Genomic DNA, 13,531 nt, shown 5'->3' on the forward strand with positions numbered 1-13,531 from the left:
CCTTAGTGGCAGCAAGGTCAAAGTCTGGATCAGCCTGCTTCAAGGCTGAGGGAGGCTACAATTCCTCCCTAAATACATAATAAAAATAAGCTGGACTGAGGCATAAAATTTATTTATGCTCCATAGTCCTGCCTGGGAGTTATGGTGGCTGGTGGCCACACCTGTCTTGGGGCCTCAGATTTTCCCGACCTATTCTTATCCATCAAGGAGAATATATGCAGCTTGTTTGTGTTTATTTTGCACAAGCATGGCTCTGTGGTGTATTATTAATAAACCACAGCCTCTTGGCATATACCTCTGTCTTAGATTGATATAGTTCCGAAATCTGGTTGCCCATCATTGACTGACTGGCCCTCATAGCACACCTTGTTCCCAAATCAGACCAAAGCCACAATATATACTTAAAATGCTTCTTCATATCGACGAATTTCTGCCACCTGCTCTTGCTGGAGGTGAGCTGTATGCTTTCTGAAAACAGGGTGTAAGGCACTGACTGACCTGTTTGAAAAACAAGGTTGAGACAGTTGAAAAACAACAGGATAAAAACTTCTTTGGGGATGTTCAGGTACTCTATTTAGTTGCAAATTAGCAATGATTAAGCTTAGACTCTGACCTCCCAGTGTAGGAGAGGTGACTTTGAGAATTAACAGAAAGGTTGTAAATTCTCTGGTAATGGAGGCTGTGCTCCAAATTAACTCTTCCGGCTAAAAAAGATTTTTAGCCATCATCAAGATTGGAATCATACTTACTAGAAGATTCAAGATCTGTGTCCACTTGACGAACCAATCTTTCAGGCAGCCATCATGCTCCATCTTTTTGTGAAAAAACGCAGACAGAACCTCTTCCCCAGATTAAAACAGGGTCTGGACTATTCCTCATATTAGTTAATGGGTCCCGCCATTTAACCATGGTATAAGAACTGGAAGTAACTGGATGCCAATGGCGATCTGCTGCAGACTGACCTTTAATGTCAGTTTGCAAAAAATTTAAGACGAATAAGACAAAAGTAAGATGTGCTTTTGGTGACCTTGGGGGGTATAATTGCCCCTGTTTTGTTTTTAAAGGCCAAATTTTCAGAGTGCGATGAGCACGTTCAACAATTCCTTGCCCCATGGGGTTATAAGGAATTCCAGTTTTATGTCTGATACCAAATTCCTTACAAAATGAAATAAAATTGTTGCCAGTATAGGATGGCCCATTATCTGTCTTAATGACTTTAGGCAATCCCATAGCATTAAAGGCTTGTAAACAATGATCAATTGCATTTCTAGAGGCCTCTCCTATATGTAGAGAAGCAAAAAGAAATCCTGAACAAGTGTCAATACAAACATGTATATATTTTAATTTTCCAAATTCTGCATGATGAGTTACATCCATCTGCCAAACATGATTGGGCATAAGACCTCGTGGATTAACTCCTAAATGCGGAACTGGAGATAATGTAATACATTTAGAGCATTGTTTTACAATCATTCTTGCCTGCTCTTTAGTGATCTTATAGGGGCGAAGCCAATTAATATCACCTAACAATTTTTGAAAATCATTTAAAGTTTTTAAGCTGTCTCTGCGAATAACTATCTTCTGGGGAAAAACAGCTTGATCTGTAAGTCTAAAACCCAAATAATTATAAGGATCCTGAGTCTGTAACTTCTCAGGAGTCCTTTAACAACTAATGCCTGTTGTAAATCTTTATAACATAAAAGCAAGCCCTGGGGGTCTTTTCCTGCCATTAAGACATCATCTGTGTAATGAATGATGTAGATCATAGGCCATTGTTGTCTCACAGGCTGAATGGCTTGTGCCACAATTTTCTAGTATAACTAAAACCCTACATATTATAAAGATATTGCCTCTGAATCTTATGGAGCAACAACTACTCCCCAGAACTTTAAAGCTCGTTGTGTGAGAGCAAAGATTTGAAGTAAACTTCCCTTTAGAGGCATTAGCTAATAAAATACTTTCCACTTAGGAAACAACATACACTGAAAGATTCAAACTCTTAGCTTCTTGTACAGAAGCAGAGACAATAAAATTTTTCCTTACATAATGTAAAGCTATATTAGCCATACTTAGAGGCAAAATTTTTCAGTGATTATAAGCTCACTAGAAGCAAACTCTTTACAATCATCAGAATGCAAAGGAAAAAACAAACTTTTCGATCTATAATAATTTTATATGAAGTAGGCAAGCCAGATTGTGATGCCTTTATAAGTTTTACACCCTGACTGACCTTTTATAAATTCTGAATTTAAACTTTATTTAGAACAACACCTGGGTAGATCTGAAACAAAGTAATATAGCTAAAAAGAAATTTCCCAGAAGGCAGGGAGAGGCTAGTTTCAAGAACTTCCTTAGGCACTATTTGCAAAACAAAAGAAAGCCACACAAGCTTCCCTGAGGCTGCTCTGAGCTTGTAGGGCTGTATGGCCACAGAGAGCTGTAATAGCGCTTTCATAAGATATAATATATAGGTGAATTAGAGATCTCAAATTTGCGATCAAACTGCAAGCTGCAGTCAATGGAACACTGGCTATTTTAACCATAATTTTTAAGTTTCTTTTGCAATGTTAGAATATTATCTACAACTTTGGGAAAGCAAAACTCCATTTTACAACAATTTATCATCTTTAAAATCAATATTAGAAACATTACTATCACACTACAAAGTTTGGCTGCCAATTTATACCTATGAATGCATGACAGTGCAAATTTTAATGCTTCATTAAAGAGACATTGTTTTAAATTGTATCTCTATAAGTCGAATTTCTAGGATAAGAATTACATAAAATATTATCTCAATTTAGAAGTATCCTAGAGGCCTAGTTTTCTGGACTGGTTTTTGCCATGGGTTGTTATTTAAAATTACTCCAATCCTGAGTTACCAATTTAAAGCTAACTTTCTGTAACCAATGTAACATCTTTTTGATCATACCCAATAATTATAAGCCAATATTCTATGACCCAGACATGCAGAACATATTTACACATTTAAGACCAGTAAAAAAACAAATTAAGTGGCTACACTAATATTACAAATTTAGACCAAGGAATTTTACTTTTTCTAGCTATAATTTCAAGATAAAAAAAGCACTTTGTCATTTGCTAGACACAATAATCACAATTGCAGAGAATTTTCTAGGAACAAATAACTATCAGCTTATTTGCCTTAGAACTAAGAAGCTGCAGACTCCTTTTTTCAAAACAGTTTTTCAGCAGGAGCTTCCTTGCTTTCTGTGTCACTCCTGGCTACAGTGCAGGGCAAATTAAATCAGCCTCCACTGGGTAGATGGCTTTGCATCAAGATATGGAAAGCCAGCAGATAAAGTTTTAACCATTTTTCTTTTTCAACATGAAACATTCATACAATGAAAGAAAAACAGGCATGAATTGATACATGGACATATATTGGTGCACCAAACACAAACAACACAGAGAAGGTAGAGAACTTGATGTAACCAAATCTAAGAGTGTCTCCTGTAGGGGCCAGAGATAAGGCCGGACGTCTCTGGATTTCCCTGTGTCCCTGGGAGAGTTCTGAAATCCATTTTACTTCTCTCTAGATCTCTCTCTCTCCCTAATTTTTTTTTTGAATTTTACTATTTTTATTTTATTTTATTATTTTAAGCCCCACTCCTCTCGCCTGATGCAGTTCTTGACTGCGGACAATTGCCTGTTTAGAATTTTCTAATCCCATTTTCTGCTGTCAACCCCTAAGTGGAATCAGTGCTGGGTCAACACTGTCCCAACTTAGCTTGTATCCTATTGCACCTACAGCAACAATTTTAAAAAGATGGTCCTGGGTACAAAAACACCAACAAAACAAAACAAAACAAAACAAAACAAAACAAAACAAAACAAAACAAAACAAAACAAAACAAAACAAAACAAAACAAAGCAGGTAGCAGAAAGCTCCAGAGAGCAAGCCAGCAAGCAGCACCCTCCATGACCTCTGCATTAGCTTCTGTCTCCAAGTTCCTATTCTTTGGATTCCTATCTTGTCTTCCTTCAATGATGAAAAGCATTGTGGAAGCCTCTGTCAAGACCCTTTCCACCCTAAATTGCTTTGGTCATAGTGCTTAATCACAGCAATGGCAACTCCAATTAAATGGAGCATGACGGCCAAAATTGCTGAGTCCACAGGGAAGAAGAGGCATAGAGACCCCTATCTTCAATTACCCAGGTGAATACCTCACACTTCTGCTGTGTGCACACACTGTCCTCCATGTGTGCAAAAGGAGCAGACTAAAGAACAGGTCCCATCTTCTCTGGAAGATTCCAAGAGGCTGGTCACTCTAGACTTTGACAGCCCAGGGTTCTTTCTCCCCAGGAAGTGCTCTTTTCTTAGCTGTACATGGTAGATCCACTAGATGGCACTTGGATTTTGGTGTATCATGTAATTTTATAAAACAAACCAGACTAAACCGGCTATGCACTGGCAATGGTGGTCTTGCCCTCCCCCAGTGGCCAGCCCCAAGCAGCTGACTATCTTCAGTATGTCCTGTATTTATGTTTTCAGGACTGACCCTTGTTACTGGATGATTAATGAGTAGGCTCATCTCTGGGGAACATCAGCTCTCCCTCTCTCAGTTCTTAAATGTCCATACCCCATTGTTTATCCAGGAGACTCCCCCTGCAGGGCACCATGTGTCATTGCTCGGGCAGTCTTGTAGTTGAGTTATCAAGGGTGCAGCTTCCCTTCACGTTTTGGGCTGCACAATCTCACAGCAGACCTCCTGGGCCTCTGGCTTTTATAGCCGATCTGCCCCTATTCAGAAACCTTCCTGATTACTATGTACAGAAATTGTGAAGATAAAGTGAAGACTGGAAGCTCCACTCCTGCCAACACTGCAGCTCTTGCTCAGGAAGCAGCACTAGTCCAGTCTGCTCACCTTGCACTGAGTTCCTTCAAGGTAACTGGATACTTAGTAACCACCCAACAAACCCTGTGACCTCACGAATAGAAGTGAGATAACCAATCACAAACTGGCAACTTTTTTCAACAATAGGAGCTGCTGTTGGGATAACAGGATGGATAATGAGATTCAAAACAGTGTCAAGTGTGGTAAAATAAAACAGCCACTAGGTATGGAGCTAGACAAATATTTTGTAAGTTTGTGAGAATTCTGGTGCCATCTCAAATAGGACATTTTCAGTGAGCCTGAGAACCAAAGAGGCATCAAGAGCCACTGAGAGTTAAAAGAAATCAATGAATCTTAAGATGATATTCTTTCCCATATTAGTGTATTACTGTAGACCACTGGACAAGTGAAACATCTGAAGAAAGAGGAAAGGTCATCAAGAGAATATATCCCAGGAAAAAGAATAAGTTGGCTAAATGTAACCTTTGAGGTCTCCATAACATAATGAGGCCCTCTGTGATGAATCTACCCATATTGTGTTAAGGCTACCACTGGTCAAAAGTCACCAATGCTTCTCTGTCACCAGGTTCTATGCAAACAATGGAAATCTTTTGGTTAACTACTATGTTCTATCTAGTTAGAAATTCAATTAAGCTGACAAATACCACCCAAAGATCAGCTTCAGGCTACGAACTGCTCAGGACATTCAAATTGTTGAGATCGAATAAGACTGGCATGAACATTCTACTTAACTTTGAACTCAAAAATACTTAATCCTAAGACTGCAAAATACAACCAAGCCTGGCAGAAACAGCTTCATTATTGTAATTAGTTTTACTATGTTCAACTTAAAATCTTTACTTTTTATTAAGACCAAAATAGAGGAATATAGGAATAAAATAGTAATATTAGGTGGAGATTACTGAATTTACACTTATAGATCTTTGTATATTGATGCACAACTAAGGTTATATTTATATTGGGTTTGGTTACATTGGGACAGTTCTTGTGTATTGATACAGAATTAAGGTCATATATTTGTTAAAACATACTATGTATCATGTATTTCTAAGGCATTGTAGCTATGTAATTCTTAAAAATTCAATGTTACGTTCTAGTTCTTTTGGAAGTTAGTATTACACACTGTTTAGGATAATTAAGGAATGCAAGCTAATACTCAGATGTTAGGGTCCAAGACTCAAAAAAGAATGATATCATATAGTATGCAAAAGCAAAGAGCATTTGTTCAGCAGAATTCCTGAATTCAGGATTCTCTGCTTTTGGGGATGGAGACCCTGGGTGGACTCCCAGGCCCAGCATTTATTATCAGTTAGGGGAATTGCAGGGATGATTCTCTGCTTTTTGACCTTGACTGGTTAGCTCTATCTCTACAGGTGTGACTGAATCCACAATTGGATAGGCTCTGGAAACATCCTAAGGGGCTTGCTTAATCATTCTAGCTACCCATTCTTACTTTAGACAAAATTACAAGGTGTCCTTGGATTGGCTGCCCACTGCTGTGGTTAGCTGCCAACAAGTTCCTGGATCAGGATTCTCATTTCTGTAAAACAGAAACTTACTCCCAGCATCCCAAACTGCCAGCTTTCAGCCTGTCCTGGAGTCAGCCTGACTCTTGATAACTCAGCCCTCTTGAGTCAATCAAACTTGTAAAGTTTTTAGGTACTAGTTTAGTTAAGACAAGCAACATTTGATTATTCAAATATACTGAGAATGTTAGATTGTCTTCAGAAACATCAGAAATCTTTACAATATGACATTTAAATAAGTTTTATTAATTTTTGACAATGAGAAATGTCAGCTCCTGGTAGTGAAAAAGTGAAACAAAAACAAAAACTAGGCCTTTAGGCCCAGGCTTGAGAATGTAACCTTTGTGACTCAATGCTCCAAGACATGCTAATCATAAAACAGATGGCGACATTCCTCCACCCACACACTTCCTGGATTCAGGGAGTGTTCGTTCAAACAAAGTCACCCTGACCATTGCTGGAACCTGCTATGCAAAGGTGCTATTGTTAGAGGCTTCTAGAAAACTGTGTTGACTTTCCACTTCCTTTTAACTCTTAACTCTTAATTTTTTGTATTCTCCAACAATGTCCTTCCCACCCCCCTTGAGTTGTTGTTTCTTCCTTTAAATATCCCCTTACCCAGCTACTTGGGGCTCCATGGTCCTCTACCCCTGCATGGTGTATGACTGTGGTCCCTAGAGTGCTCTTGAAATAAAAGTCCTCTTGCAGTTTGCAGCAAGACCATTTCTTGGGAGTGATTTGGGGTGTCGCCTCTCCTGAGTCAGAACATGGGGGAGTCCTCACGTTGTGGGTCTTTCAGTAGCACCCCAATACTACTTCAAAAAAGATGATGATGAGCATCAATAACCTCCTTATGGAGTTTGCTGCAAATGTGGCAAGATGCCCCTGGGCAAGAAACTGCCTCTGTCTCAACTGTTGATTGTATGCTGTCCAAGCTGTGGACAGGAACCTAATTTTTACCTGCTTATCCATACATATCCAAAGGAGACCAGGAACCACTTTCAAATGTTATGAAAATCTCATTTCTTAACTTCAATAGCTTTTTCCTCTCTGAAAGTATCATGTGTTTGTGTATCCTTATCCTATTTTCCCCTTATCCTATAATCGTGTCTCTTATACTAATAATTTTCATAGTTCCAGCAAATTCCTTCACTTTCTGGTAATGGACCCTACATGACTCCAGCAGTATGTGGCTCTGTTTCATTTTTAAATTTATTTTTAGACATAATTTCTTGCTACTTTCTTCTCAAGTCAAACATTAATCCAAAACTACCATTGTGTAGTTAACACATTATTCCTAAAATGAGAAGCACCTCCTGGGTTGTTAGATCAATTCCAAGAACTGCTTTTACAGCATGCATGTGGGACATTAGGACTGTGCTGTGCTGTCACCTTTTGCCTCAAATTTGGATTGCTTAAGGATCATTATATCTGGGGGAGAGGGTATAGGGGACTTTTGGGATAGCATTAGAAATGTAATTGAGGAAAATATGTAATAATATATATATACACATATATATATATATAAAATAAAATGAGAGTAGGCAATATAATAAATGTTTTATTTTCATTTGTTAAAAAAAAAAGAATCATTATATCACAAGTCCCTTCCGGTTGGCACCAGTACCAGGTCACCTTGGGTGCAGAGTCAGCAGACACCCCGCACCCCCAAGGTCCCTAGAGGACTCTCCACATGATCTTAAGACCACCAGTGAGTGGAATAACCTCTGTTCCAGTCCAATTGCGCGAGACCAGCATTAGGGAAGCAAAAAACCCCAGCCTGACCAGGGTCACAAGTCTCTTTCAGTCGATGACAGCACCGGGTCACCTGGGCGAGGAGTCGGAGGACACCCCCAAGATCTCTAGAGGACAGCTTCTGAGGTAGACCCAGATTCGGGCTCCAGACATTTGGGCACCATCCCTGCCAGAGGACAGGTGTCCTCCCCACCCGGGCGGGCTTTGTCTGAGCACCTGGGGAAGTCATCTTGGTTCCCACATCCCTCCAAGACTAGTCTGTGCAGGTGAGAGTGTGGAATACAGAAGCTAACAGCTTCTGGGACAGGCCCTGTTTCAGGCCTTCACCTTCTGCCAGGAGGCAGGTCCGAACGCCAGATATCTGTGCACCTTCCCTGCAAGAGGAGAGCTTGCCTGCAGAGAGTACTCAGACCATTGAAACTCAGGAGAGAGCTAGTCTCCCAGGTCTGCTGAGAGAGGCTAACAGAATCATGGAAGGAACAAGCTCTAACGAGAGACAACTATAACAACTAACTCCAGAGATTACCAGATGGCAAAAGGCAAACGTAAGAATCTTACTAACAGAAACCAAGACCACTCCCCATCATCAGAACGCAGCACTCCCATCTCACTCAGTCCTTGGCACCCCAACACACCTGAAAACCTAGACCTGGATTTAAAAGCATATCTCATGATGATGGTACAGGACATAAAGAAGGACTTTAATAACTCACTTAAAGAAGTACAGGAGAACATTGCTAAAGAGTTACAAGTCCTTAAAGAAAAACAGGAAAACACAACCAAACAGGTAGAAGTCCTTAAAGAAAAACAGGAAAACACACCTAAACAGGTGATGGAAATGAACAAAACTATACTAGACCTAAAAAGGGAAGTAGACACAATAAAGGAAACCTAAAGTGAGGCAACACTGGAGATAGAAACCCTAGGAAAGAAATCTGGAACCATAGATGCAAGCATCAACGACAGAATACAAGAGATGAAAGAGAGAATCTCAGGTGCAGAAGATTCCATAGAGAACATCGGCACAACAATCAAAGAAAATGCAAAATGCAAAAACATCCGAACTCAAAACATTCAGGAAATCCAGGACACAATGAGAAGACCAAACCTACGGATAATAGGAGTAGACGAGAATGAAGATTTTCAACTTAAAGGGCCAGCAAATGCCTTCAACAAAATTATAGAAGAAAACTTCCCCAACCTAAAGAAAGAGATGCCCATGAACATACAAGAAGCCTACAGAACTCCAAATAGAGTGCACCAGAAAAGAAATTTCTCCCGACACATAATAATCAGAACAACAAATGCACTTTAAAAAGATAGAATATTAAAAGCAGTAAGGGAAAAAGGTCAAGTAACATATAAAGGCAGGACTATCAGAATTGCACCTTCACCAGAGACTATAAAAGCCAAAATATCCTGGACAGATGTTATACAGACACTAAGAGAACACAAACGCCAGCCCAGGCTACTATACCCGGCCAAACTCTCAATTACCATAGATGGAGAAACCAAAGTATTCCACGACAAAACCAAATTCACCCATTATCTCTCCACGAATCCAGCCCTTCAAAGGATAATAACAGAAAAAAACCAATACAAGGACGGAAACCACTCCCTAGAAAAAGCAAGAAAGTAATCCTTCAACAATCCAGAAGAAGATAGCCACAAGAGAAGAATGCCAACATTAACAACTAAAATAATAGGGAGCAACAATTACTTTTCCTTAATATCTCTTAATATCAATGGACTCAATTCCTCAATAAAAAGACATAGACTAACAGACTGGCTACACAAACAGGACCCAACATTTTGCTGCTTATAGGAAACCCATCTCATGGAAAAAGACAGAAACTACCTCAAAATGCAAGGCTGAAAAACAATTTTCCAAGCAAATGGTATGAAGAAACAAGCTGGAGTAGCCATTCTAATATCTAATAAAATTGACTTCCAACCCAAAGTTATCAAAAAAGACAAGGAGGGACACTTCATACTCATCAAAGGTAAAATCTTCCAAGAGGAACTCTCAATTCTGAATATCTATGCTCCAAATGCAAGGCTAGCCACATTCATTAAAAAAACTTTAGTAAAGCTCAAAAGCACACATTGCACCTCACACAATAATAGTGGGAGACTTCAACACCCCACTTTCATCAATGGACAGATCGTGGAAACACAAACTAAACAGGGACACAGTGAAACTAACAGAAGTTATGAAACAAATGGATTTAAGAGATATCTACAGAACATTTTATCCTAAAACAAAAGGATATACCTTCTTCTCAGCACCTTATGGTACCTTCTCCAAAACTGACCATATAATTGGTCACAAAACAGGCCTCAACAGATACAAAAATATTGAAATTGTCCCATGCATCCTATCAGACCACCATGGACTAAGGCTGAGAAAGCATTTGACAAAATCCAACACCCATTCATGATAAAAGTCTTGGAAAGATCAGGAATTCAAGGCCCATACCTAAACATGATAAAAAGCAACTACAGCAACCAGTAGCCAACATCGAAGTAAATGGTGAGAAGCTGGAAGCAATCCCACTAAAATCAGGGACTAGACAAAGCTGCCCACTTTCTCCCTACCTATTCAACATTGTACTTGAAGTCCTAGCCAGAGCAATTCAACAACAAAAGGAGATAAAGGGGACACAAATTGGAAAGGAAGTAGTCAAAATATCACTTTTTGCAGATGATATGATAGTATATATAAGTGACCCTAAAATTCCACCAGAGAACTCCTAAACCTGATAAACAGGTTCAGTGAAGTAGCTGGATATAAAATTAACTCCAACAAGTCAATGGCATTACTCTACACAAAGGATAAACAGGCTGAGAAAGAAATTAGAGAAACAACAGCCTTCTCAATAGTCACAAATAATATAAAATACCTTGGTGTGACTCTAACTAAGGAAGCGAAAGATCTGTATGATAAGAACTTCAAGTTTCTGGAGAAAGAAATTAAAGAAGATCTCAGAAGATGGAAAGATCTCCCATGCTCATGGATTGGCAGGATCAATATAGTAAAAATTGCTATCTTGCCAAAAGCAATCTACAGATTCAATGCAATCCCCATCAAAATTCCAACTCAATTCTTCAACGAATTAGAAAGAGCAATCTGCAAATTCATCTGGAATAACAAAAAAACTTAGGATAGCAAAAACTTTTCTCAAGGATAAAAGAACCTCTGGTGGAATCACCACGCCTGACCTAAAGCTTTACTACAGAGCAATTGTGATAAAAACTGCATGGTACTGGTATAGTGACAGACAAGTAGACCAATGGAATAGAATTGAAGACCCAGAAATGAACCCACACCTATGGTCACTTGATCTTTGACAAGGGAGCTAAAACCATCCAGTGGAAGAAAGACAGCATTTTCAACAAATGGTGCTGCCACAACTGGTTGTTATCATGTAGAAGAATGCAAATCGATCCATTCCTATCTCTTTGTACTGAGGTCAAATCTAAGTGGATCAAGGAACTTCACATAAAACCAGAGACACTGAAACTTATAGAGGAGAAAGTGGGGAAAAGCCTCGAAGATATGGGCACAGGGGAAAAATTCCTGAATAGAACAGCAATGGCTTGTGCTGTAAGATCGAGAATCGATAAATGGGACCTCATAAAATTGCAAAGCTTCTGCAAGGCAAAAGACACCGTCAATAAGACAAAAAGACCACCAACAGATTGGGAAAGGATCTTTACCTATCCCAAATCGGATAGGGGACTATTATCCAATATATATAAAGAACTCAAGAAGGTGGACTCCAGAAAATCAAGTAACCCCATTAAAAAATGGGGCTCAGAGCTGAACAAAGAATTCTCACCTGAGGAATACCGAATGGCAGAGAAGCTCCTGAAAAAATGTTTAACATCCTTAATCATCAGGGAAATGCAAATCAAAACAACCCTGAGATTCCACCTCACACCAGTCAGAATGGCTAAGATCAAAAATTCAGGTGACAGCAGATGCTGGCGAGGATGTGGAGAAATAGGAACACTCCTCCATTGTTGGTGGGATTGCAAGCTTGTACAACCACTCTGGAAATCAGTCTGGCAGTTCCTCAGAAAATTGGACATAGTACTACCGGAGGATCCCGCAATACCTCTCCTGGGCATATATCCAGAAGATGTCCCAACTGGTAAGAAGGACACATGCTCCACTATGTTCATAGCAGCCTTATTTATAATAGCCAGAAGCTGGAAAGAACCCAGATGCCCCTCAACAGACGAATGGATACAGAAAATGTGGTACATTTACACAATTGAGTACTACTCAGCTATTAAAAAGAATGAATTTATGAAATTCCTAGGCAAATGGATGGACCTGGAGGGCATCATCCTGAGTGAGGTAACCCAATCACAGAAGAAGTCACATGATATGTACTCACTGATAAGTGGATATTAGCCCAGAAACTTAGTATACCCGAGATATAAGATACAATTTGCAAAACACATGAAACTGAAGAACGAAGACCAAAGTGTGGACATTTTGCCCCTTCTCAAATTGGAAACAATCACCCATGGAAGGAGTTACAGAGACAAAGTTTGGAGCTGAGACAAAAGGATGGACCATCTAGAGACTGCCATATCCAGGGATCCATCCCATAATTAGCCTCCAATCGATGACACCATTGTATACACTAGCAAGCGTTTGCTGAAAGGATCCTGATATAGCTGTCACTTGTGAGACTAGGCCGGGGCCTAGCAAACACATAAGTGGATGCTCACAGTCAGCTGTTGGATGGATCACAGGGCCCCCAATGGAGGAGCTAGAGAAAGTATCCAAGGAGCTAAAGAGATCTGCAACCCTGTAGGTGCAACAACATTATGAACTAACCAGTACCCCGGAGCTCTTTACTCTAGCTGCATATGTATCAAAAGATGGCCTAGTCGGCCATCACTGGAAAGATAGTTCCATTCGTCATGCAAACTTTATATGTCCCAGTACAGGGGAATGCCAGGGCCAAAAAGTGGGAATGGGTGGGTAGGGGAGTGAGGGGGGAGGGTATGGGGGACTTTTGGGATAGCATTGGAAATGTAATTGAGGAAAATACGTAATAAAAAATATTTATAAAAAATAAGGAAAAAAATAAAGTTAAAACAACAACAACAACAAAAAAAGTCTGTCCTTTGGTAATCTGGTTCTGTCCTTACCCTTAGCAAGCATCATTAACCACTGTGGCTTCAGGCAGCTGATTCATTTCCAACATGTGTAAGGATCTCCCGAAGATCAGTAGGGAAAACAGAGAACGCAATTGAAAATAAATGGAGCTTGACAAGACACTCCTCCACAAGGGCGTACCAATGGCCAACAGGGATATTGCCAATATCACTAACCAGCAAGGAAATGCA

Source organism: Mus musculus, chromosome 13 (assembly GCF_000001635.26).
Source record: "Mus musculus strain C57BL/6J chromosome 13, GRCm38.p6 C57BL/6J".
In the NCBI taxonomy this organism is placed as follows: Eukaryota; Metazoa; Chordata; class Mammalia; order Rodentia; family Muridae; genus Mus; species Mus musculus.